We start from the raw sequence: 6,313 nt of genomic DNA, 5'->3' as shown, positions 1-6,313 counted from the left end.
TATTGCTGAGCAAGCTCTGGGCGGGCTCGAGGCAACGACACCCGGTACAGCTCCCACCAGCTCGGGACGAGGCGTTGTGTCCGGCGAGGGGCAGGGCCGGAGGGAGCCCGTCCAGAGCCCTCAGCCACGGCTGTGGCAGCCGACAGACCCCGGGGCGGTGCGACGTGGCCGGAGCGCGGCAAAGCTGACGAGAGAGCACATCTGCCAACGCCGCGCCTGCCTGCGGCTTCCCCGCTGCAAAAGATCTGCTCGATCGGTCTATTCCACTAAAATACGACTTTAAGTTTTCATTTCTTTCTTTTGGTGTTTTTTTATTTTTTTTTTTTTTAGGCTTTCACAAGCCCAGTTCATTCCTCGTTGCTGCCAAAGACATCGGGCTGGTGGGATCCTGCCTCATAAATCACCGTGTTCGCAGCTCCAGCCCGTCCCCCCTTCCGGCAGCTGTCCCTGCCGGCGCGCTTGGCGTGCACAGGGATGCGAGGGCCTCTCTGATAAAGTGCAAGTGCTGTTGGTCCTTAGAAATAAGGGAAGATTGTGCATCTACTGGTGTTCCCCGGTTCACCGCCCATCTCCCGGTGAGCGGGACGTGTCCTTCCGCAGACAACGTGGAAGGCTCGTGCCAGTCCTGCTGTCAGAAACCTGCTCCTGCCGTCTGGGGTCAAAGTTATTTGCCACATCTCTCCCTCCCTGACGCGCACACGGATGCACACACACGATTCCGCCTCCATGCCTCCAGCTCTGCCAGGAATTTCCCAGGAGTCAGGCTTGGGGCAGGGCACCTCTCCATCACTGGCACTGGCACTGCCCGCGCTGCCCTGCCAGCCCCCAGCTCTGCCTGACGACCCCCCTTCGGGCAGCGGGTTCCATATGCGCAGAAAGACAGACGATGCCTCAAACACTCGGGAACGAGGGAGCTGAGATATATTTTATGGTGCCGAATTGCTACCGAGATGACACCCGGCACACCCGCCAGAACTCCGGGGTGCCGCCAGCACGTACAAATAAACAGGGAGATAACGGGCGAAGCACAACAGACACGGCAGCCGAGCCGGTGCCGGCTCATGCCAGTGAAGTCAAACAGAGGGAGAATTCAAATTCTGGGCCAGCAAGGGCAACTCACAGGGCTGCACCGTTGACTCCGGTCCCAACCAGAGCCCCGTGACACCCAGATGATGGGTCGCCCTGAATCCGTGCTCCTTGGGGGGGTTTGGCTGCTCCAGCAGATCCCGGGGCGAGGAGCTGCCCTGTGTGCCGCGGAGCGGAGCGGGGATAATTGTAATCCAAGCGAGGCAATGTGCTGAGCTCTTCACTGCGCCCGCTGCGGCCCAAAGCCCCCAAAGCCCCCCGGGTGCTGCTGCCCGTCCCTGCCAGAAACCACCACAGCACAAGGAACACGTTTGGTCATGGGCTGGAACTGGCCAGGAGCAACAGGATCCCCTCCTCTCCGGCTGCCGGACCCCGGTGCAGAATGCATGTGAGGTGATGCTTGAGGCTCAGCGGAGCTGCAGGGAACGTTGCCAATGCCTTTGGAGGCGTTTGGTTCAAGTCCACAGGTAACCATCAGGTCCAGCAAGGAAGACTTTTTCCCGGGGCAGCTTCCAAAAATGCAGGAAAAATAACCCAGACTGCTTAACTCCACCAGGAAAGGAGAGAGAAGGGCGCGGAAACGAAGTTCCTACTTTTTTTTCCTAAACCGTTCGCCCGTTATAATAAAGACACGGAGCTGAACAATCAGTGGGTGAGTAGAAACGTGTATCTGGACAATTCTAAAAAAATCGCTAACGCTCGCGAAGGGCAGTTTGCAAAAAGAACGGGAGGCCTTTGGTCTGAACGCTGCTGTCGCTCCCACCCGGGCAACGTCGCAGCGGCCCAACCGAGCCCCGGCGCAGCATCCAACGGAAGCAGACCCTCACCGGAGCCGCACGGTGCGCTCACCCGGGAGCCCCCACACACTTTGCCTCAGCACAACCTACGAGGGTGAGCCCAGGCGTGGAGCACGGGGTGTTACGGAGCAGAAGCAAACCGCGGCGAGACACCGGGCAGGCTGGGAGACCCCTGCTTGAAGGGACATGGCACGGCACCACCTGCCACACCGACGGCAGCACCTGACTGTGGAAAGACTTGGATGTGGGGCTGGCAGAAGGCTGGCAAGCTCGTCAGCACCCACCGAAACCACCCAGGTGATGGGAGATGTTTCTAGAGCAACACACCAAACCGGAGCCAATGGAACCCAACTTCCCTGGCAAACCATCGGGCAAAATTCCCTCTTTGATGCTATCGGATGATCCCTGTGCCTGCGGACAGCGGGCTGCAGCCACTCCTGCCGCGGCAGAGCCAGCCAAGAGCACGAGAGCAGAGGGAGCGGCCCTGGAGCCCGCTGCCCTCGGGCTGGCTCAGGAGGCAAAGGCTCCTTCCCTCCTGTTTCTCCCAAGGGGTTGAGCAAGCTTTGGTGTCGTGGCCAATTTAGAAGCCATTTTAAAAAAAATCCTCCCACATCTCACTCCTGAAATCCGTCTCTTGTGCCAAGAGTGGCCCATCCTTTGGAAGTCCGTGCCTAAAACCAGTCCCTGGGGAATCACGCGCAACACAGTGGGGACGCAAAACAAAGGGCAGATGCAGGCTTTGGGGCTCCTTCTACCTACTTTGGTGATGTATCAGGCTACAAAAGTCTGGGAATACCCTTCACTCCCGCCTGGAGCTGCTGCAAGCTGCCAGGAGCTGGGGGACGCGCCTGCTGCAAGCTCCTCGCTCGCCACCCGCTCTCCCAGCCCCATGCCACGACCCGCTGCCCTGCCCCTGGGCACACGATGGCACGCCAGCACTGCCGCAGAGCCGGGCTCCGTGGGGAGCGGGAGCAGGATGTGCCCAGAAAAAAGCAGCTTGGGGCGAGCGCGGGCGCAGGCAGGAGCCCCTCTGCCCTCCTGCAGCCGGAATGCACTTGGTGAGCTCGGCCCAGACGCACCCTCCTCGCTGCGCCCCCGGCCCCTTTCCACTTGCCATCCCCTCCGGAGCCGGAGGAAGCGCGGGGCAGCGTGGCCGCGCTCTGGCTGCTTCGCAGGAAGCCTCTCCCCGACTCCCTGTTGGCAGCGCAGCCCCGGCTGTCCCCCGCTGGAAAAGCATTTCCAAAAAGAACCAAAACTATATATATATATATGTATACATACATATATATGTTTATACATACACACACACACGTATATATATGTATATATGTCTACCTATATATACACATATAGGTTTGAAAGGCAAGTGCCAAAGTAGAAAACATCAGTCCACCTAGTTCGTATTATGCGTGTTAAAGAAATTAGACTTTTAGCCCATGACATCTTCTTTAAAAATGAGTCTTTAAGATCTCCAAAAATTGCTACAGTACAAAAAGGTGTTGGTGTGTGTATATATATATATATTTCTTCTCTCTACATGTATCGGATGTACGTATGCGCATGGAGCGGGATGAATGACCCCACCAGAAGAGACGCCCCACTCGTCCTCCGCAACGTTTCCAGCCGTCATCGGCTCGGCGTCGGCTTCTCGCCAAGTCCCGGCATCGGTACATGGCACATAGCGGTATTATTGGCACAGGTTCAGAGTCACGGTCCGCGGCCAGGCTCCGGGCGCTCCGTCCTTCCCCCTCGGTCCCTCGCCGGCTCCTCCTCCTCCGCGGGAATCTTTGCTCACACTTTCGTCTTCTTCTTCTTCTCCCCAAACCGCACTCTTTGAAAAACGCAGTTCCCTACAGGCGTGTTCATTTTTATAAAAATATATTTGGCCCATAGAACGCTGCTCCTCCAGTCTCCTACTGGCAAACAGAAATGGTAGGTACGGGTAACCCAGTATTTTTTTATATTTTTTACAGGTTCACCAATGGAATCCTGCAAAGGACGAGAAGAAAAGCAAAGGTTAAACCACGGCAGGGAAACCCACCACTGCTCACGTCGCTCCTTCCATGCCCCCCCGGAGGCTTCCCCCTCCTCCTGGCAGTGGCCAGCGATCTCCCCTCCCCAGGTGCCCGGACGCTCGGATGCATTTCACGGGGCAGCCGCAGGACAGGGGGTGCATGCCAGGACGGGGGTGCTTCTGGCAAGCAGCGGGAGCGACTTGGAGGCTTTGGGGTGCCTCACTGTGCGCTCCCATCGCCTTGGGGCCCTGTCTGAAGCACGATCTGTTTCTGACCATCCTCGTGTGCAGGAGCTTTTCCTACATGGGCCAAGAGCCGCGAGTGCTCTGGCAGCTGAGAGGATGATGATGAGCGCTAACGAGATTTTCTAAAGTTAAACACCCTAACGAAATCAATAGAGAACTGGTTAAGCATCAAACCCAGAGATCCTATTGAAGTTCCTCTAAAGCCATTTATTTGCCGTCTCCTGAAATCTCTCTCCCTACGTAATCCTTAAACCTCTGCACAAAAACAATCACTCCGCACCGTCAGCGTGCGGCCGCCCTCTTGACGTGGTCGCGACTTTCCGCACGGCGACGCGTGCTCCAGCGCGGCGAAGGGTGCCCAGCGCACACCACCTCCAAGAACGACGCCGGAGCCTTAATTAGCGAGACGGATTTTCGAGTCCTTAATCTGCTGCACCGGGCTGTGTTGGGACTGCTGTTGTTCCTCCGAAGACAAGCCCGGCGTTTTTATGATGACTCATTAGCTGTTAACGTTAATACAAAGCGTTTGCTGTCGTTAGGCAGAGCGGGGCCATGGCAGCAGCTGCTGCCGTGTTCCAAGCATGGAATTACCAACCGTGAATTTTAGCCACTTTCTGGAAGGGCGAGGGTCAGGCCGACGCCACTGTACCGGGATGGCTTTCGGGTCCCAGATCGCCGCTCCCCTCCCAGCGCCGCCGAATGCTTACGTGGCTCTGGATGAACGCCGCAGAACGTGCGCGTGGCGGGACGTGAAATTCGGATCGTATTCCAAAGAGCCTCTTTGTGCAAAGTAGGTCAGTGCTCAATCAACCTCGCAGATTTTGGTATAATCTAATTCCACAAGGTTTTTCAGTCAAAGAGAGTGGGATTAAGGACAAGAATAATGCGAAATCTCAAACTGCATTTCGGAAAGCCCCAAAGCCGGTATGAACCCGGCTGGGCCAGCTCCTCCATTCGCAGGAGCACCGCGGGGCTGCCCGCTGCCAGGTAACTAGAGGAGTTTCAGCAGCTTTCCTGGCGCAGCCTCGGCTCTGCCCGCAGCTCTCCGGGCAGGAGCCTGGTCTGCAGCGCCATCTCTGCAGAAGAGGCACAGCCTGAAGCATCTCCATCTCCTTTTCCACCCGCCTCTCCTCGAGAAATGGGCATCTTCTGCCCCGCTGCTCCTCCTGTGCCCAGCGGCATCCATCCGGCGACAGTGCCGGGCAGCCACGCTGGCAGGGAGCCAGCTCAGAACCGCCAGCCACACCATCCACTCTCGGAAGGTTCTACCTTTGCACAGTGCAAAACTTCCAATACCCGTTCCATCTGCGGGATGTCCCAGCAGCACACACATGTTCATGCAAAACGCTCTTTGCACGGGGTTGTGACGTGTCTTTTGACCGTCGGCTTCTGGGAGGGTGCGGGGAGCCGTGCCGACCGCCACAGCTGCTGCGCCTGGCAGAAGGTGTAGACAAATGTGCACGTGGAAAAATATTAAGTGATCTTTTTTGAATTTTTAAAGGATTTAAAATTTTTAAAGGATTGAATTGACCCCGGTTTGGGACAAGGGCAGTTCCTCCCGCTATCTGTGCCACAGTGACGTTCTTGACATTGCTCCCCACATACGTGAGGATTGATGGTAATTTTCACCACGCCGTACCGCTCACACGTGTGTGTACACGTGCAGAGACCACTTTTTGGATCGATCTCATTTTTGTTAACGTTAAGGAAACCAAACATCAGCTTCCAGAACCGTGTCAATAACTGAAACACTATGACGGAGCTAATGCTCCAGGTATGACTTGGACAGATTTTTCCGGAGCGCGTCAGTACGCGTTTTATGGGTTCCACAAAAACTGGCCAATGAGAATTTCAAGGACTTAACAAGGTGTAACGGGCCGGCTCTGGACTACTTGAAGAAATCCACGGAGATGACCAGGGCGCGGTTTTTGGCACCAGGTTCCGCAGGATCCCGCTTTGCCGTGGGCGCCCACCGCACCCGGCCTACCCGGACACGGCCCGCCCCGAGTGCAGCCGAGACCATTAACTTTTTATTCCCTTCCATTCTAATCTAATTATGTTTCTGTGCTCAGCAGCTGAGCGTGATGTTAAACAGGCTATTCTGAGCGAGCTGCAGTCAGGGAAGGCTGGAAATTTCATTTACGCTGAATATATGATTCATTACAGCGGG

The sequence above is a fragment of the Tauraco erythrolophus genome, chromosome 23 (assembly GCF_009769465.1).
Source record: "Tauraco erythrolophus isolate bTauEry1 chromosome 23, bTauEry1.pri, whole genome shotgun sequence".
Taxonomy (NCBI): Eukaryota; Metazoa; Chordata; class Aves; order Musophagiformes; family Musophagidae; genus Tauraco; species Tauraco erythrolophus.
The sequence above is the reverse complement of the archived record's forward strand: the minus strand, read 5'-3'. Positions refer to the sequence as shown.